This window comes from Carassius auratus, unplaced genomic scaffold (genome assembly GCF_003368295.1).
Source record: "Carassius auratus strain Wakin unplaced genomic scaffold, ASM336829v1 scaf_tig00044027, whole genome shotgun sequence".
NCBI classification, from domain to species: domain Eukaryota; kingdom Metazoa; phylum Chordata; class Actinopteri; order Cypriniformes; family Cyprinidae; genus Carassius; species Carassius auratus.
Genome location: NW_020526805.1, coordinates 15,128 through 34,176, shown reverse-complemented (window position 1 = coordinate 34,176; position 19,049 = coordinate 15,128). Strand labels below are relative to the sequence as shown.

The 19,049-nt window shown below is 44.4% G+C and overlaps 1 long non-coding RNA gene and 15 other non-coding genes across 16 annotated transcripts; 15 read left to right on the top strand and 1 right to left on the bottom strand.

Moving 5' to 3' along the window:
* The first annotated feature begins 1,132 nt into the window (after positions 1 to 1,132).
* On the top strand, positions 1,133 to 1,203 carry trnag-gcc (transfer RNA glycine (anticodon GCC)). Its single transcript has one exon. It is a non-coding gene; the product is annotated as a tRNA-Gly (tRNA).
* An 807-nt stretch (positions 1,204 to 2,010) lies between these two features.
* On the top strand, positions 2,011 to 2,081 carry trnag-gcc (transfer RNA glycine (anticodon GCC)). The gene has a single exon. It is a non-coding gene; the product is annotated as a tRNA-Gly (tRNA).
* An 806-nt stretch (positions 2,082 to 2,887) lies between these two features.
* On the top strand, positions 2,888 to 2,958 carry trnag-gcc (transfer RNA glycine (anticodon GCC)). Its single transcript has one exon. It is a non-coding gene; the product is annotated as a tRNA-Gly (tRNA).
* Positions 2,959 to 3,765: 807 nt separating this feature from the next.
* On the top strand, positions 3,766 to 3,836 carry trnag-gcc (transfer RNA glycine (anticodon GCC)). The gene has a single exon. It is a non-coding gene; the product is annotated as a tRNA-Gly (tRNA).
* An 806-nt stretch (positions 3,837 to 4,642) lies between these two features.
* Positions 4,643 to 4,713, top strand: trnag-gcc (transfer RNA glycine (anticodon GCC)). The gene has a single exon. It is a non-coding gene; the product is annotated as a tRNA-Gly (tRNA).
* An 806-nt stretch (positions 4,714 to 5,519) lies between these two features.
* On the top strand, positions 5,520 to 5,590 carry trnag-gcc (transfer RNA glycine (anticodon GCC)). Its single transcript has one exon. It is a non-coding gene; the product is annotated as a tRNA-Gly (tRNA).
* Positions 5,591 to 6,397: 807 nt separating this feature from the next.
* Positions 6,398 to 6,468, top strand: trnag-gcc (transfer RNA glycine (anticodon GCC)). The gene has a single exon. It is a non-coding gene; the product is annotated as a tRNA-Gly (tRNA).
* Positions 6,469 to 7,274: 806 nt separating this feature from the next.
* trnag-gcc (transfer RNA glycine (anticodon GCC)) lies at positions 7,275 to 7,345 on the top strand. Its single transcript has one exon. It is a non-coding gene; the product is annotated as a tRNA-Gly (tRNA).
* An 806-nt stretch (positions 7,346 to 8,151) lies between these two features.
* On the top strand, positions 8,152 to 8,222 carry trnag-gcc (transfer RNA glycine (anticodon GCC)). Its single transcript has one exon. It is a non-coding gene; the product is annotated as a tRNA-Gly (tRNA).
* An 806-nt stretch (positions 8,223 to 9,028) lies between these two features.
* Positions 9,029 to 9,099, top strand: trnag-gcc (transfer RNA glycine (anticodon GCC)). The gene has a single exon. It is a non-coding gene; the product is annotated as a tRNA-Gly (tRNA).
* A 1,379-nt stretch (positions 9,100 to 10,478) lies between these two features.
* Positions 10,479 to 13,408, bottom strand: LOC113086776 (uncharacterized). Its single transcript, XR_003285051.1, has 3 exons — positions 13,100 to 13,408; positions 12,292 to 12,369; positions 10,479 to 11,205 (listed from the first exon to the last, which is right to left on the bottom strand). It is a non-coding gene; the product is annotated as an uncharacterized LOC113086776 (long non-coding RNA).
* A 768-nt stretch (positions 13,409 to 14,176) lies between these two features.
* trnag-gcc (transfer RNA glycine (anticodon GCC)) lies at positions 14,177 to 14,247 on the top strand. Its single transcript has one exon. It is a non-coding gene; the product is annotated as a tRNA-Gly (tRNA).
* Positions 14,248 to 15,054: 807 nt separating this feature from the next.
* trnag-gcc (transfer RNA glycine (anticodon GCC)) lies at positions 15,055 to 15,125 on the top strand. The gene has a single exon. It is a non-coding gene; the product is annotated as a tRNA-Gly (tRNA).
* An 806-nt stretch (positions 15,126 to 15,931) lies between these two features.
* On the top strand, positions 15,932 to 16,002 carry trnag-gcc (transfer RNA glycine (anticodon GCC)). The gene has a single exon. It is a non-coding gene; the product is annotated as a tRNA-Gly (tRNA).
* An 807-nt stretch (positions 16,003 to 16,809) lies between these two features.
* On the top strand, positions 16,810 to 16,880 carry trnag-gcc (transfer RNA glycine (anticodon GCC)). Its single transcript has one exon. It is a non-coding gene; the product is annotated as a tRNA-Gly (tRNA).
* Positions 16,881 to 17,686: 806 nt separating this feature from the next.
* On the top strand, positions 17,687 to 17,757 carry trnag-gcc (transfer RNA glycine (anticodon GCC)). Its single transcript has one exon. It is a non-coding gene; the product is annotated as a tRNA-Gly (tRNA).
* The last annotated feature ends 1,292 nt before the right edge of the window (positions 17,758 to 19,049 follow it).

The window sequence follows — 19,049 nt, the reverse complement described above, 5'->3', positions numbered from 1 at the left end:
TTTTAGCAGAGGCCTGACCACTGCGTGCTTGAATACAGTTGGTACAGAACCTGAACTCAGGCAAACTGTTTATAAATGAGAGGAGGCATGGGCCCACTGTGCTAAAAACCTGTTTAAAGCATTTAGATGGGATAATGTCCAGAGGACAGTTTGTCGGTCTCAGCCCCCTGGACCACATCAGAGAGAAAGAGGGAGTGACACTGGCTCAAAACACCAGTTAAACACAGAACGGACAAAAGAAGAGCACAAGTCAAAAAGTGTTAGACATGTTCTTAATACTCTGTTTAACAAGAGGCTACTTTATCAACAAAAATAATGGAGGAAATCATTACAGGTTGGACCTTTGAGGCCTGCTGTAGAGGCATTACTAGATGGATTTATAACAGACTGAATTGTGTTGAATAGCGCTCTAGGACGGTTAGAAGCTGGTGGAAATGACATTAGACAGATACTGACATTTAGCTGCTTTAACTGCATTTTGATATTCAGTAAGACTGTCTCTCAATATACCCAGTGAAACATGTAGTTTGTCCTTTTTCCACTTGCGCTCGGCCTGCCTGCAACCTCCGTCTAAGGGCACGGGTTTATGGCTCAATTATGGCTCAAGCACCTGTGAAAAACTCCTGAAGGCAATAAAAAGGCTTCAGGCAAGAAAGGTCATGCTTAAAGAAACCAATGAGAGTAAACTGACCTGTTTGTTGTCTCTAAAAAACACCAGAAGAAAAATGTCCAGGGTCAATGCTGACCTGCATGAAAGTGGAATAAACTGCAAGGTAAGTAATGTAAGATCCCCAAGACAGCGCTACAAGGTCACAGTTGGACAGTGGCTTGTTGGAAGAGCAGGGTAATGACTCCCAGCAAGAACTGACAAATCTGGTGCAGTCCAGGAGGCTGAGGTGCCCTGTGGTTCTTAAGGGAGCTGGTGGCCACAGAAGTTAACGCCTCTCACTTTTGATATTGACCTCCCCCACTCCCCTTTGCTCAGAGACACTTTTGCTCATATCAGTTCATCAAATACCCATGGAACTTGATCAGTTTGTCTGTCAGTTGTTCAGCTTTAGCATTGGTCGATATTACCCAGTTGAAGAGATGCATTTTCCACATAAATTCGTAGAATTCTTGCAGAAATAGAGCATTGGTGGTTCAGTGGTAGAATTCTCGCCTGCCACGCGGGAGACCCGGGTCCGATTCCCGGCCAATGCAGCAGAGGTCGTGTTTTTAAGGCCATGTTAGTCGTTCCTCATAAGCGGCAGCTGTCCCCAGAGCCACGAGCACAGCGCAGCTTCTCTCACTGGTGGCTGAATGTCAGAGTTGTTGTTTCCCGCGCAGGAGACCCAGGTTCGATTCCCAGCAGAAGCAAAGCAGTGTATCTTGCTACTTTAGAAGTGGGCAACTTATCAGTGTTTTACAGGGAACTAGTGGAAGCACTCTAGACAATGCTTTTCCATGCTTGTTCAACGAAGTACAAGCAATTATGGCTCATGCACCTGTGAAAAACTCCTGAAGGCAATAAAAAGGCTGCAGGCAAGAAAGGTCATGCTTAAAGAAACCAATGAGAGTAAACTGACCTGTTTGTTGTCTCTAAAAAACACCAGAAGAAAAATGTCCAGGGGTCAATGCTGATCTGCATGAAAGTGGAATAAACTGCAAGGTAAGTAATGTAAGATCCCCAAGACAGCGCTACAAGGTCACAGTTGGACAGTGGCTTGTTGGAAGAGCAGGGTAATGACTCCCAGCAAGAACTGACAAATCTGGTGCAGTCCAGGAGGCTGAGGTGCCCTGTGGTTCTTAAGGGAGCTGGTGGCCACAGAAGTTAACGCCTCTCACTTTTGATATTGACCTCCCCCACTCCCCTTTGCTCAGAGACACTTTTGCTCATATCAGTTCATCAAATACCCATGGAACTTGATCAGTTTGTCTGTCAGTTGTTCAGCTTTAGCATTGGTCGATATTACCCAGTTGAAGAGATGCATTTTCCACATAAATTCGTAGAATTCAGGCAGAAATAGAGCATTGGTGGTTCAGTGGTAGAATTCTCGCCTGCCACGCGGGAGACCCGGGTCCGATTCCCGGCCAATGCAGCAGAGGTCGTGTTTTTAAGGCCATGTTAGTCGTTCTTCATAAGCGGCAGCTGTCCCCAGAGCCACGAGTACAGCGCAGCTTCACTCACTGGTGGCTGAATGTCAGAGTTGTTGTTTCCCGCGCAGGAGACCCAGGTTCGATTCCCAGCAGAAGCAAAGCAGTGTATCTTGCTACTTTAGAAGTGGGCAACTTATCAGTGTTTTACAGGGAACTAGTGGAAGCACTCTAGACAATGCTTTTCCATGCTTGTTCAACGAAGTACAAGCAATTATGGCTCATGCACCTGTGAAAAACTCCTGAAGGCAATAAAAAGGCTGCAGGCAAGAAAGGTCATGCTTAAAGAAACCAATGAGAGTAAACTGACCTGTTTGTTGTCTCTAAAAAACACCAGAAGAAAAATGTCCAGGGTCAATGCTGACCTGCATGAAAGTGGAATAAACTGCAAGGTAAGTAATGTAAGATCCCCAAGACAGCGCTACAAGGTCACAGTTGGACAGTGGCTTGTTGGAAGAGCAGGGTAATGACTCCCAGCAAGAACTGACAAATCTGGTGCAGTCCAGGAGGCTGAGGTGCCCTGTGGTTCTTAAGGGAGCTGGTGGCCACAGAAGTTAACGCCTCTCACTTTTGATATTGACCTCCCCCACTCCCCTTTGCTCAGAGACACTTTTGCTCATATCAGTTCATCAAATACCCATGGAACTTGATCAGTTTGTCTGTCAGTTGTTCAGCTTTAGCATTGGTCGATATTACCCAGTTGAAGAGATGCATTTTCCACATAAATTCGTAGAATTCTTGCAGAAATAGAGCATTGGTGGTTCAGTGGTAGAATTCTCGCCTGCCACGCGGGAGACCCGGGTCCGATTCCCGGCCAATGCAGCAGAGGTCGTGTTTTTAAGGCCATGTTAGTCGTTCTTCATAAGCGGCAGCTGTCCCCAGAGCCACGAGCACAGCGCAGCTTCACTCACTGGTGGCTGAATGTCAGAGTTGTTGTTTCCCGCGCAGGAGACCCAGGTTCGATTCCCAGCAGAAGCAAAGCAGTGTATCTTGCTACTTTAGAAGTGGGCAACTTATCAGTGTTTTACAGGGAACTAGTGGAAGCACTCTAGACAATGCTTTTCCATGCTTGTTCAACGAAGTACAAGCAATTATGGCTCATGCACCTGTGAAAAACTCCTGAAGGCAATAAAAAGGCTGCAGGCAAGAAAGGTCATGCTTAAAGAAACCAATGAGAGTAAACTGACCTGTTTGTTGTCTCTAAAAAACACCAGAAGAAAAATGTCCAGGGGTCAATGCTGACCTGCATGAAAGTGGAATAAACTGCAAGGTAAGTAATGTAAGATCCCCAAGACAGCGCTACAAGGTCACAGTTGGACAGTGGCTTGTTGGAAGAGCAGGGTAATGACTCCCAGCAAGAACTGACAAATCTGGTGCAGTCCAGGAGGCTGAGGTGCCCTGTGGTTCTTAAGGGAGCTGGTGGCCACAGAAGTTAACGCCTCTCACTTTTGATATTGACCTCCCCCACTCCCCTTTGCTCAGAGACACTTTTGCTCATATCAGTTCATCAAATACCCATGGAACTTGATCAGTTTGTCTGTCAGTTGTTCAGCTTTAGCATTGGTCGATATTACCCAGTTGAAGAGATGCATTTTCCACATAAATTCGTAGAATTCTTGCAGAAATAGAGCATTGGTGGTTCAGTGGTAGAATTCTCGCCTGCCACGCGGGAGACCCGGGTCCGATTCCCGGCCAATGCAGCAGAGGTCGTGTTTTTAAGGCCATGTTAGTCGTTCCTCATAAGCGGCAGCTGTCCCCAGAGCCACGAGCACAGCGCAGCTTCTCTCACTGGTGGCTGAATGTCAGAGTTGTTGTTTCCCGCGCAGGAGACCCAGGTTCGATTCCCAGCAGAAGCAAAGCAGTGTATCTTGCTACTTTAGAAGTGGGCAACTTATCAGTGTTTTACAGGGAACTAGTGGAAGCACTCTAGACAATGCTTTTCCATGCTTGTTCAACGAAGTACAAGCAATTATGGCTCATGCACCTGTGAAAAACTCCTGAAGGCAATAAAAAGGCTGCAGGCAAGAAAGGTCATGCTTAAAGAAACCAATGAGAGTAAACTGACCTGTTTGTTGTCTCTAAAAAACACCAGAAGAAAAATGTCCAGGGTCAATGCTGACCTGCATGAAAGTGGAATAAACTGCAAGGTAAGTAATGTAAGATCCCCAAGACAGCGCTACAAGGTCACAGTTGGACAGTGGCTTGTTGGAAGAGCAGGGTAATGACTCCCAGCAAGAACTGACAAATCTGGTGCAGTCCAGGAGGCTGAGGTGCCCTGTGGTTCTTAAGGGAGCTGGTGGCCACAGAAGTTAACGCCTCTCACTTTTGATATTGACCTCCCCCACTCCCCTTTGCTCAGAGACACTTTTGCTCATATCAGTTCATCAAATACCCATGGAACTTGATCAGTTTGTCTGTCAGTTGTTCAGCTTTAGCATTGGTCGATATTACCCAGTTGAAGAGATGCATTTTCCACATAAATTCGTAGAATTCTTGCAGAAATAGAGCATTGGTGGTTCAGTGGTAGAATTCTCGCCTGCCACGCGGGAGACCCGGGTCCGATTCCCGGCCAATGCAGCAGAGGTCGTGTTTTTAAGGCCATGTTAGTCGTTCCTCATAAGCGGCAGCTGTCCCCAGAGCCACGAGCACAGCGCAGCTTCTCTCACTGGTGGCTGAATGTCAGAGTTGTTGTTTCCCGCGCAGGAGACCCAGGTTCGATTCCCAGCAGAAGCAAAGCAGTGTATCTTGCTACTTTAGAAGTGGGCAACTTATCAGTGTTTTACAGGGAACTAGTGGAAGCACTCTAGACAATGCTTTTCCATGCTTGTTCAACGAAGTACAAGCAATTATGGCTCATGCACCTGTGAAAAACTCCTGAAGGCAATAAAAAGGCTGCAGGCAAGAAAGGTCATGCTTAAAGAAACCAATGAGAGTAAACTGACCTGTTTGTTGTCTCTAAAAAACACCAGAAGAAAAATGTCCAGGGTCAATGCTGACCTGCATGAAAGTGGAATAAACTGCAAGGTAAGTAATGTAAGATCCCCAAGACAGCGCTACAAGGTCACAGTTGGACAGTGGCTTGTTGGAAGAGCAGGGTAATGACTCCCAGCAAGAACTGACAAATCTGGTGCAGTCCAGGAGGCTGAGGTGCCCTGTGGTTCTTAAGGGAGCTGGTGGCCACAGAAGTTAACGCCTCTCACTTTTGATATTGACCTCCCCCACTCCCCTTTGCTCAGAGACACTTTTGCTCATATCAGTTCATCAAATACCCATGGAACTTGATCAGTTTGTCTGTCAGTTGTTCAGCTTTAGCATTGGTCGATATTACCCAGTTGAAGAGATGCATTTTCCACATAAATTCGTAGAATTCTTGCAGAAATAGAGCATTGGTGGTTCAGTGGTAGAATTCTCGCCTGCCACGCGGGAGACCCGGGTCCGATTCCCGGCCAATGCAGCAGAGGTCGTGTTTTTAAGGCCATGTTAGTCGTTCTTCATAAGCGGCAGCTGTCCCCAGAGCCATGAGCACAGCGCAGCTTCACTCACTGGTGGCTGAATGTCAGAGTTGTTGTTTCCCGCGCAGGAGACCCAGGTTCGATTCCCAGCAGAAGCAAAGCAGTGTATCTTGCTACTTTAGAAGTGGGCAACTTATCAGTGTTTTACAGGGAACTAGTGGAAGCACTCTAGACAATGCTTTTCCATGCTTGTTCAACGAAGTACAAGCAATTATGGCTCATGCACCTGTGAAAAACTCCTGAAGGCAATAAAAAGGCTGCAGGCAAGAAAGGTCAGGCTTAAAGAAACCAATGAGAGTAAACTGACCTGTTTGTTGTCTCTAAAAAACACCAGAAGAAAAATGTCCAGGGGTCAATGCTGATCTGCATGAAAGTGGAATAAACTGCAAGGTAAGTAATGTAAGATCCCCAAGACAGCGCTACAAGGTCACAGTTGGACAGTGGCTTGTTGGAAGAGCAGGGTAATGACTCCCAGCAAGAACTGACAAATCTGGTGCAGTCCAGGAGGCTGAGGTGCCCTGTGGTTCTTAAGGGAGCTGGTGGCCACAGAAGTTAACGCCTCTCACTTTTGATATTGACCTCCCCCACTCCCCTTTGCTCAGAGACACTTTTGCTCATATCAGTTCATCAAATACCCATGGAACTTGATCAGTTTGTCTGTCAGTTGTTCAGCTTTAGCATTGGTCGATATTACCCAGTTGAAGAGATGCATTTTCCACATAAATTCGTAGAATTCTTGCAGAAATAGAGCATTGGTGGTTCAGTGGTAGAATTCTCGCCTGCCACGCGGGAGACCCGGGTCCGATTCCCGGCCAATGCAGCAGAGGTCGTGTTTTTAAGGCCATGTTAGTCGTTCTTCATAAGCGGCAGCTGTCCCCAGAGCCACGAGCACAGCGCAGCTTCACTCACTGGTGGCTGAATGTCAGAGTTGTTGTTTCCCGCGCAGGAGACCCAGGTTCGATTCCCAGCAGAAGCAAAGCAGTGTATCTTGCTACTTTAGAAGTGGGCAACTTATCAGTGTTTTACAGGGAACTAGTGGAAGCACTCTAGACAATGCTTTTCCATGCTTGTTCAACGAAGTACAAGCAATTATGGCTCATGCACCTGTGAAAAACTCCTGAAGGCAATAAAAAGGCTGCAGGCAAGAAAGGTCATGCTTAAAGAAACCAATGAGAGTAAACTGACCTGTTTGTTGTCTCTAAAAAACACCAGAAGAAAAATGTCCAGGGTCAATGCTGACCTGCATGAAAGTGGAATAAACTGCAAGGTAAGTAATGTAAGATCCCCAAGACAGCGCTACAAGGTCACAGTTGGACAGTGGCTTGTTGGAAGAGCAGGGTAATGACTCCCAGCAAGAACTGACAAATCTGGTGCAGTCCAGGAGGCTGAGGTGCCCTGTGGTTCTTAAGGGAGCTGGTGGCCACAGAAGTTAACGCCTCTCACTTTTGATATTGACCTCCCCCACTCCCCTTTGCTCAGAGACACTTTTGCTCATATCAGTTCATCAAATACCCATGGAACTTGATCAGTTTGTCTGTCAGTTGTTCAGCTTTAGCATTGGTCGATATTACCCAGTTGAAGAGATGCATTTTCCACATAAATTCGTAGAATTCTTGCAGAAATAGAGCATTGGTGGTTCAGTGGTAGAATTCTCGCCTGCCACGCGGGAGACCCGGGTCCGATTCCCGGCCAATGCAGCAGAGGTCGTGTTTTTAAGGCCATGTTAGTCGTTCTTCATAAGCGGCAGCTGTCCCCAGAGCCACGAGCACAGCGCAGCTTCACTCACTGGTGGCTGAATGTCAGAGTTGTTGTTTCCCGCGCAGGAGACCCAGGTTCGATTCCCAGCAGAAGCAAAGCAGTGTATCTTGCTACTTTAGAAGTGGGCAACTTATCAGTGTTTTACAGGGAACTAGTGGAAGCACTCTAGACAATGCTTTTCCATGCTTGTTCAACGAAGTACAAGCAATTATGGCTCATGCACCTGTGAAAAACTCCTGAAGGCAATAAAAAGGCTGCAGGCAAGAAAGGTCATGCTTAAAGAAACCAATGAGAGTAAACTGACCTGTTTGTTGTCTCTAAAAAACACCAGAAGAAAAATGTCCAGGGTCAATGCTGACCTGCATGAAAGTGGAATAAACTGCAAGGTAAGTAATGTAAGATCCCCAAGACAGCGCTACAAGGTCACAGTTGGACAGTGGCTTGTTGGAAGAGCAGGGTAATGACTCCCAGCAAGAACTGACAAATCTGGTGCAGTCCAGGAGGCTGAGGTGCCCTGTGGTTCTTAAGGGAGCTGGTGGCCACAGAAGTTAACGCCTCTCACTTTTGATATTGACCTCCCCCACTCCCCTTTGCTCAGAGACACTTTTGCTCATATCAGTTCATCAAATACCCATGGAACTTGATCAGTTTGTCTGTCAGTTGTTCAGCTTTAGCATTGGTCGATATTACCCAGTTGAAGAGATGCATTTTCCACATAAATTCGTAGAATTCTTGCAGAAATAGAGCATTGGTGGTTCAGTGGTAGAATTCTCGCCTGCCACGCGGGAGACCCGGGTCCGATTCCCGGCCAATGCAGCAGAGGTCGTGTTTTTAAGGCCATGTTAGTCGTTCCTCATAAGCGGCAGCTGTCCCCAGAGCCACGAGCACAGCGCAGCTTCACTCACTGGTGGCTGAATGTCAGAGTTGTTGTTTCCCGCGCAGGAGACCCAGGTTCGATTCCCAGCAGAAGCAAAGCAGTGTATCTTGCTACTTTAGAAGTGGGCAACTTATCAGTGTTTTACAGGGAACTAGTGGAAGCACTCTAGACAATGCTTTTCCATGCTTGTTCAACGAAGTACAAGCAATTATGGCTCATGCACCTGTGAAAAACTCCTGAAGGCAATAAAAAGGCTGCAGGCAAGAAAGGTCATGCTTAAAGAAACCAATGAGAGTAAACTGACCTGTTTGTTGTCTCTAAAAAACACCAGAAGAAAAATGTCCAGGGTCAATGCTGACCTGCATGAAAGTGGAATAAACTGCAAGGTAAGTAATGTAAGATCCCCAAGACAGCGCTACAAGGTCACAGTTGGACAGTGGCTTGTTGGAAGAGCAGGGTAATGACTCCCAGCAAGAACTGACAAATCTGGTGCAGTCCAGGAGGCTGAGGTGCCCTGTGGTTCTTAAGGGAGCTGGTGGCCACAGAAGTTAACGCCTCTCACTTTTGATATTGACCTCCCCCACTCCCCTTTGCTCAGAGACACTTTTGCTCATATCAGTTCATCAAATACCCATGGAACTTGATCAGTTTGTCTGTCAGTTGTTCAGCTTTAGCATTGGTCGATATTACCCAGTTGAAGAGATGCATTTTCCACATAAATTCGTAGAATTCTTGCAGAAATAGAGCATTGGTGGTTCAGTGGTAGAATTCTCGCCTGCCACGCGGGAGACCCGGGTCCGATTCCCGGCCAATGCAGCAGAGGTCGTGTTTTTAAGGCCATGTTAGTCGTTCTTCATAAGCGGCAGCTGTCCCCAGAGCCATGAGCACAGCGCAGCTTCACTCACTGGTGGCTGAATGTCAGAGATGTTGTTTCCCGCGCAGGAGACCCAGGTTCGATTCCCAGCAGAAGCAAAGCAGTGTATCTTGCTACTTTAGAAGTGGGCAACTTATCAGTGTTTTACAGGGAACTAGTGGAAGCACTCTAGACAATGCTTTTCCATGCTTGTTCAACGAAGTACAAGCAATTATGGCTCATGCACCTGTGAAAAACTCCTGAAGGCAATAAAAAGGCTGCAGGCAAGAAAGGTCAGGCTTAAAGAAACCAATGAGAGTAAACTGACCTGTTTGTTGTCTCTAAAAAACACCAGAAGAAAAATGTCCAGGGGGTCAATGCTGATCTGCATGAAAGTGGAATAAACTGCAAGGTAAGTAATGTAAGATCCCCAAGACAGCGCTACAAGGTCACAGTTGGACAGTGGCTTGTTGGAAGAGCAGGGTAATGACTCCCAGCAAGAACTGACAAATCTGGTGCAGTCCAGGAGGCTGAGGTGCCCTGTGGTTCTTAAGGGAGCTGGTGGCCACAGAAGTTAACGCCTCTCACTTTTGATATTGACCTCCCCCACTCCCCTTTGCTCAGAGACACTTTTGCTCATATCAGTTCATCAAATACCCATGGAACTTGATCAGTTTGTCTGTCAGTTGTTCAGCTTTAGCATTGGTCGATATTACCCAGTTGAAGAGATGCATTTTCCACATAAATTCGTAGAATTCTTGCAGAAATAGAGCATTGGTGGTTCAGTGGTAGAATTCTCGCCTGCCACGCGGGGGCCAGCCGCGAATAGTTGTCATGCGCTGACAGCCAATCAGACTGCAGCAGCTGGCCAAAGAGCGGAAATTACATCACAGCCAATCAGATTTTTTCATGCATTATTTGGACCGGGGTTCGAATCCCACTCACACAGGTCTAAACTATTATTAAACTCAGCTTTATGCTTTTTAATAAATAAAAAAAATCTAACATTTAACAACACCTTACAGCTACAAAGTTTTTGAAATTTATGTCTTTCCTTTTTGGATTACAAAGCAAAGGATTATATAAAATAAACACAGTAAAATAATGCTAGTATACATTACATGATTATATAAAAACACAAATGGTTATATTAAATTACTTTTCAAATGTAAATTGAAGAAAATTTAATTTAACTGAGTAATATTCAAGTACTGAGTGAAAATTGATTGATGGAATAATGTAAGTCACACTTAAGATAACTGATCAAGTAAGAGTTTTCAAAACCATAGACACTGTAAAATATTAGCCATACAAAGTGGAAACAGCACTCGGAAGCAATTTGTATTTTTCAGTTGTGTTTATTAAATGCTTTTAGCACCTTTTAAGATCAAGCCAAAATAATTAAATAGAAAAAAGAATTCTGACAATATAAATAGATATTACAATCTCACACTGAAAAATTAAAATATACAGTATATACATGAGTTAAATATTGCTAAATAAGCTGCAAATTAATATCTCGTATTTTTCTTTAGACTCTTTCCAGGTCACCTCTTTCTCAATGCCCTGATGTTGGTAAATAAAGAAGACTTTAGCTTTACTTTTTTTCAGAAACTTTTTTGAACATATTTCAGGAAGCCTGTGTGTGTGTGTGTGTGTGTGTGAGAGGACTGTTTGGATCCTGGCTAAGTTCCATTTCACAAAATCTGCACAAGTGAACAACGTGTTCATCTCCAGGCCTTTCGTGTTTTTGCAGTCCCGTTTCTTTGTGTCCTTCAGTTCAGTCTAAAGTGCTCCACTTCCATAAAGTCTTGGAATGACATCCTGGTGTTTACTTCTCTGCAGTCGTGTTTAATGAAGAACTGGTGTTCAGCAGTGTGGTCAGGTGCTTGACATAATGTGACGTGTAGTTTTGTGGTCATATGGAGCGTGCTGTTAGGATGTCTTCCTGTGTTTATTAAGCACGTTGTCGATAGGCTCAGCGTTCGCTGTCCAGTACAAACACCCTGTCAGCAGTCTTCACAGGTCAGGTACGGCCAGCACATGCAGAGGTGACATACATGTAGCTCCTATACAGAGGGGAAACATGTGATCAATTTACTGCATCATGAACATTCAGAGTGAGGCTCCACATGAGACCCATGAGATGAGGACAGCGAGGACACAGACAGAGAACCAGTGGGGTCTACAACAAGCTGAATATTGAGTTTAATGTGTAAGGAAACAGAGTTTCTTCAGGTTTATGAAGGTGAAGACCTTTTTAAAACCAAGCAAATCAAATTTGAGGAACAAATGAGGAAAAACACAAATATGTTCTGTAAATGGAAATGTCTGGATAGTAGTATTAACTTCAGAGTTTGAAAACACAACTTCCAACAGATATTCATAATTTAATTTGACAGAAACGCACTGAAAGCCTCTGCTCCCAGACACTACAACATTTCATATGTTACTGTACGTTCAGATCATGCTGCAAAACAGGCTGTTCTTCCTCAGTGTTTTTGCCTTGTTTTCCAGTGAACATGCATAAATATTATTAAATAAAGATACATTTACTGGAGATACAAAATTACATGAAATACAAAGACTTGTTTGAAAGAACTGTGTGATTATAACAAGAAGTAATATCTGCCATTTGGGGAAAAAAAAGTCACCTAAATTCAAAGAAAAGTTATAGTAAATCATTGACAAATACTTTTTGATTGTTTTAAGTGTAAACTAAGGAGCCCCGCACATGATATGCAAGAAAAAATAAATAAATTGTGTGCATGCTTTACTAATTTGCTGGCAATAGTAAATCGAGGGAACGCTATAGTAATCGTGTGCACGTTTTAGTACATTGAGGGAATGAATTAGTAAATCATACACACGTTTTAGCCTTATATTTTTTCCTGCATGTCATGTGCGAGGCTCCTTAGTAAACTCATTTAATTAGTGTTACATTTTTCAAGACTTCATTTTACATTTGCATCATAAATTACATATTGATTGAAAGATATCTGCACTGGAAAACAAGACAAAACTCAGAGGAAGTGATTCATTCCTTTCAAACTTTCTTAAGGCATTAATTTGTGAAAGGGTAAATTAAGACATTTTAAGACTTTAAAACCTGCAGGAACTCTTGTGTGTTTGTTGTTAATGTGTTAAATATTCACCTGTCTCCGACTGAAGATCTGCTCGGGTCCCAGGAAAAGATGACAGCAAAGACACAATCAGTGAAGAAGCAGTGCTCTCTGAAAGAACAACAACAATATAGCAATATTAAAAAAGAAATAATTATAACTATATTACAGACACAAACTAACACACATAAATAATACTTAAATGGATACACATAATATTATATATTATATTATGTGTGTGTGTGTGTATATATATATATATATATATATATATATATATATATATATATATATATCCCCTTATGTGTGTCTCTGTGTGTGTGTAAGCATTGGGACTGTATGATATTCACAAATAAAAGTTTTTAAATCCTGTAAGACTGTATGCAGTTTCATTGTAAAACTATAGTAATCTTGCTGTTCTTGGCAGACTGATATTCATTTAAAGTCTTATGACTGTCCTGTAAATATAATGCCAATGCAATAACAACAATAGTACATTTATTGTTGTGATTCTACTAAAATAACATGGCTAAATCATGGTTACTATAGTAAAACCATAGTCAGAAAACATTTTTGAACTGTGGAATACATGTAATCTCATCACAAAAGTGAAAATAATGTTTACTTCATTCATAATTCAACTTGTAATCAACAGATGACATGTTAATGATGACAAACAATACACAGAAACGTAAATCATGGCTATGTTCATTCATAATTTGCAAACAAATCTATCTAGGCGGAACTATAGTAAACCGTTTAGAAACGAGCAAAGTTTACCAACGTGATTTCATCATTAACGGTAACGAAACGTCAGCTGATATCACGTAAAGTATCTTACCTTTGATAGACGCTTGAGAATGCGTTGAATTTAACAACGGAGGCGATCGCTGTTGTGTGTTTTCTTCTTCTCCTTCTTCTGCGAATTCAAACTTCCCGCGGTGCCCAAAACCGGAAGAGCGCCACGAGAGCGCTAGCGGCCGAAAGTATATTACATCCGTAGTGGTTTAGCACTACCATTGAGAATGAATGGGAAACGGTTTAGGGCCGTTTAGCTAAACAATTCAAGGCCGCGGCGCGGGAGACCCGGGTCCGATTCCCGGCCAATGCAGCAGAGGTCGTGTTTTTAAGGCCATGTTAGTCGTTCTTCATAAGCGGCAGCTGTCCCCAGAGCCACGAGCACAGCGCAGCTTCACTCACTGGTGGCTGAATGTCAGAGTTGTTGTTTCCCGCGCAGGAGACCCAGGTTCGATTCCCAGCAGAAGCAAAGCAGTGTATCTTGCTACTTTAGAAGTGGGCAACTTATCAGTGTTTTACAGGGAACTAGTGGAAGCACTCTAGACAATGCTTTTCCATGCTTGTTCAACGAAGTACAAGCAATTATGGCTCATGCACCTGTGAAAAACTCCTGAAGGCAATAAAAAGGCTGCAGGCAAGAAAGGTCATGCTTAAAGAAACCAATGAGAGTAAACTGACCTGTTTGTTGTCTCTAAAAAACACCAGAAGAAAAATGTCCAGGGGTCAATGCTGACCTGCATGAAAGTGGAATAAACTGCAAGGTAAGTAATGTAAGATCCCCAAGACAGCGCTACAAGGTCACAGTTGGACAGTGGCTTGTTGGAAGAGCAGGGTAATGACTCCCAGCAAGAACTGACAAATCTGGTGCAGTCCAGGAGGCTGAGGTGCCCTGTGGTTCTTAAGGGAGCTGGTGGCCACAGAAGTTAACGCCTCTCACTTTTGATATTGACCTCCCCCACTCCCCTTTGCTCAGAGACACTTTTGCTCATATCAGTTCATCAAATACCCATGGAACTTGATCAGTTTGTCTGTCAGTTGTTCAGCTTTAGCATTGGTCGATATTACCCAGTTGAAGAGATGCATTTTCCACATAAATTCGTAGAATTCATGCAGAAATAGAGCATTGGTGGTTCAGTGGTAGAATTCTCGCCTGCCACGCGGGAGACCCGGGTCCGATTCCCGGCCAATGCAGCAGAGGTCGTGTTTTTAAGGCCATGTTAGTCGTTCTTCATAAGCGGCAGCTGTCCCCAGAGCCACGAGCACAGCGCAGCTTCACTCACTGGTGGCTGAATGTCAGAGTTGTTGTTTCCCGCGCAGGAGACCCAGGTTCGATTCCCAGCAGAAGCAAAGCAGTGTATCTTGCTACTTTAGAAGTGGGCAACTTATCAGTGTTTTACAGGGAACTAGTGGAAGCACTCTAGACAATGCTTTTCCATGCTTGTTCAACGAAGTACAAGCAATTATGGCTCATGCACCTGTGAAAAACTCCTGAAGGCAATAAAAAGGCTGCAGGCAAGAAAGGTCATGCTTAAAGAAACCAATGAGAGTAAACTGACCTGTTTGTTGTCTCTAAAAAACACCAGAAGAAAAATGTCCAGGGGTCAATGCTGACCTGCATGAAAGTGGAATAAACTGCAAGGTAAGTAATGTAAGATCCCCAAGACAGCGCTACAAGGTCACAGTTGGACAGTGGCTTGTTGGAAGAGCAGGGTAATGACTCCCAGCAAGAACTGACAAATCTGGTGCAGTCCAGGAGGCTGAGGTGCCCTGTGGTTCTTAAGGGAGCTGGTGGCCACAGAAGTTAACGCCTCTCACTTTTGATATTGACCTCCCCCACTCCCCTTTGCTCAGAGACACTTTTGCTCATATCAGTTCATCAAATACCCATGGAACTTGATCAGTTTGTCTGTCAGTTGTTCAGCTTTAGCATTGGTCGATATTACCCAGTTGAAGAGATGCATTTTCCACATAAATTCGTAGAATTCTTGCAGAAATAGAGCATTGGTGGTTCAGTGGTAGAATTCTCGCCTGCCACGCGGGAGACCCGGGTCCGATTCCCGGCCAATGCAGCAGAGGTCGTGTTTTTAAGGCCATGTTAGTCGTTCTTCATAAGCGGCAGCTGTCCCCAGAGCCACGAGTACAGCGCAGCTTCACTCACTGGTGGCTGAATGTCAGAGTTGTTGTTTCCCGCGCAGGAGACCCAGGTTCGATTCCCAGCAGAAGCAAAGCAGTGTATCTTGCTACTTTAGAAGTGGGCAACTTATCAGTGTTTTACAGGGAACTAGTGGAAGCACTCTAGACAATGCTTTTCCATGCTTGTTCAACGAAGTACAAGCAATTATGGCTCATGCACCTGTGAAAAACTCCTGAAGGCAATAAAAAGGCTGCAGGCAAGAAAGGTCATGCTTAAAGAAACCAATGAGAGTAAACTGACCTGTTTGTTGTCTCTAAAAAACACCAGAAGAAAAATGTCCAGGGTCAATGCTGACCTGCATGAAAGTGGAATAAACTGCAAGGTAAGTAATGTAAGATCCCCAAGACAGCGCTACAAGGTCACAGTTGGACAGTGGCTTGTTGGAAGAGCAGGGTAATGACTCCCAGCAAGAACTGACAAATCTGGTGCAGTCCAGGAGGCTGAGGTGCCCTGTGGTTCTTAAGGGAGCTGGTGGCCACAGAAGTTAACGCCTCTCACTTTTGATATTGACCTCCCCCACTCCCCTTTGCTCAGAGACACTTTTGCTCATATCAGTTCATCAAATACCCATGGAACTTGATCAGTTTGTCTGTCAGTTGTTCAGCTTTAGCATTGGTCGATATTACCCAGTTGAAGAGATGCATTTTCCACATAAATTCGTAGAATTCTTGCAGAAATAGAGCATTGGTGGTTCAGTGGTAGAATTCTCGCCTGCCACGCGGGAGACCCGGGTCCGATTCCCGGCCAATGCAGCAGAGGTCGTGTTTTTAAGGCCATGTTAGTCGTTCCTTCATAAGCGGCAGCTGTCCCCAGAGCCACGAGCACAGCGCAGCTTCTCTCACTGGTGGCTGAATGTCAGAGTTGTTGTTTCCCGCGCAGGAGACCCAGGTTCGATTCCCAGCAGAAGCAAAGCAGTGTATCTTGCTACTTTAGAAGTGGGCAACTTATCAGTGTTTTACAGGGAACTAGTGGAAGCACTCTAGACAATGCTTTTCCATGCTTGTTCAACGAAGTACAAGCAATTATGGCTCATGCACCTGTGAAAAACTCCTGAAGGCAATAAAAAGGCTGCAGGCAAGAAAGGTCATGCTTAAAGAAACCAATGAGAGTAAACTGACCTGTTTGTTGTCTCTAAAAAACACCAGAAGAAAAATGTCCAGGGTCAATGCTGACCTGCATGAAAGTGGAATAAACTGCAAGGTAAGTAATGTAAGATCCCCAAGACAGCGCTACAAGGTCACAGTTGGACAGTGGCTTGTTGGAAGAGCAGGGTAATGACTCCCAGCAAGAACTGACAAATCTGGTGCAGTCCAGGAGGCTGAGGTGCCCTGTGGTTCTTAAGGGAGCTGGTGGCCACAGAAGTTAACGCCTCTCACTTTTGATATTGACCTCCCCCACTCCCCTTTGCTCAGAGACACTTTTGCTCATATCAGTTCATCAAATACCCATGGAACTTGATCAGTTTGTCTGTCAGTTGTTCAGCTTTAGCATTGGTCGATATTACCCAGTTGAAGAGATGCATTTTCCACATAAATTCGTAGAATTCTTGCAGAAATAGAGCATTGGTGGTTCAGTGGTAGAATTCTCGCCTGCCACGCGGGAGACCCGGGTCCGATTCCCGGCCAATGCAGCAGAGGTCGTGTTTTTAAGGCCATGTTAGTCGTTCCTCATAAGCGGCAGCTGTCCCCAGAGCCACGAGCACAGCGCAGCTTCTCTCACTGGTGGCTGAATGTCAGAGTTGTTGTTTCCCGCGCAGGAGACCCAGGTTCGATTCCCAGCAGAAGCAAAGCAGTGTATCTTGCTACTTTAGAAGTGGGCAACTTATCAGTGTTTTACAGGGAACTAGTGGAAGCACTCTAGACAATGCTTTTCCATGCTTGTTCAACGAAGTACAAGCAATTATGGCTCATGCACCTGTGAAAAACTCCTGAAGGCAATAAAAAGGCTGCAGGCAAGAAAGGTCATGCTTAAAGAAACCAATGAGAGTAAACTGACCTGTTTGTTGTCTCTAAAAAACACCAGAAGAAAAATGTCCAGGGTCAATGCTGACCTGCATGAAAGTGGAATAAACTGCAAGGTAAGTAATGTAAGATCCCCAAGACAGCGCTACAAGGTCACAGTTGGACAGTGGCTTGTTGGAAGAGCAGGGTAATGACTCCCAGCAAGAACTGACAAATCTGGTGCAGTCCAGGAGGCTGAGGTGCCCTGTGGTTCTTAAGGGAGCTGGTGGCCACAGAAGTTAACGCCTCTCACTTTTGATATTGACCTCCCCCACTCCCCTTTGCTCAGAGACACTTTTGCTCATATCAGTTCATCAAATACCCATGGAACTTGATCAGTTTGTCTGTCAGTTGTTCAGCTTTAGCATTGGTCGATATTACCCAGTTGAAGAGATGCATTTTCCACATAAATTCGTAGAATTCTTGCAGAAATAGAGCATTGGTGGTTCAGTGGTAGAATTCTCGCCTGCCACGCGGGAGACCCGGGTCCGATTCCCGGCCAATGCAGCAGAGGTCGTGTTTTTAAGGCCATGTTAGTCGTTCTTCATAAGCGGCAGCTGTCCCCAGAGCCATGAGCACAGCGCAGCTTCACTCACTGGTGGCTGAATGTCAGAGATGTTGTTTCCCGCGCAGGAGACCCAGGTTCGATTCCCAGCAGAAGCAAAGCAGTGTATCTTGCTACTTTAGAAGTGGGCAACTTATCAGTGTTTTACAGGGAACTAGTGGAAGCACTCTAGACAATGCTTTTCCATGCTTGTTCAACGAAGTACAAGCAATTATGGCTCATGCACCTGTGAAAAACTCCTGAAGGCAATAAAAAGGCTGCAGGCAAGAAAGGTCAGGCTTAAAGAAACCAATGAGAGTAAACTGACCTGTTTGTTGTCTCTAAAAAACACCAGAAGAAAAATGTCCAGGGGTCAATGCTGACCTGCATGAAAGTGGAATAAACTGCAAGGTAAGTAATGTAAGATCCCCAAGACAGCGCTACAAGGTCACAGTTGGACAGTGGCTTGTTGAAGAGCAGGGTAATGACTCCCAGCAAGAACTGACAAATCTGGTGCAGTCCAGGAGGCTGAGGTGCCCTGTGGTTCTTAAGGGAGCTGGTGGCCACAGAAGTTAACGCCTCTCACTTTTGATATTGACCTCCCCCACTCCCCTTTGCTCAGAGACACTTTTGCTCATATCAGTTCATCAAATACCCATGGAACTTGATCAGTTTGTCTGTCAGTTGTTCAGCTTTAGCATTGGTCGATATTACCCAGTTGAAGAGATGCATTTTCCACATAAATTCGTAGAATTCTTGCAGAAATAGAGCATTGGTGTTCAGTGGTAGAATTCTCGCCTGCCGACGCGGGCCAGCCGCGATGTTCATGCGCTGAACAGCCAATCAGACTGCAGCAGCTGGCCAGTCTCGCCTGCCAGCGCGAATCCCACTCACACAGGTCTAAACTATTATTAAACTCAGCTTTATGCTTTTTAATAAATAAAAAAATCTAACATTTAACAACACCTTACAGCTACAAAGTTTTTGAAATTTATGTCTTTCCTTTTTGGATTACAAAGCAAAGGATTATATAAAATAAACACAGTAAAATAATGCTAGTATACATTACATGATTATATAAAAACACAAATGGTTATATTAAATTACTTTTCAAATGTAAATTGAAGAAAATTTAATTTAACTGAGTAATATTCAAGTACTGAGTGAAAATTGATTGATGGAATAATGTAAGTCACACTTAAGATAACTGATCAAGTAAGAGTTTTCAAAACCATAGACACTGTAAAATATTAGT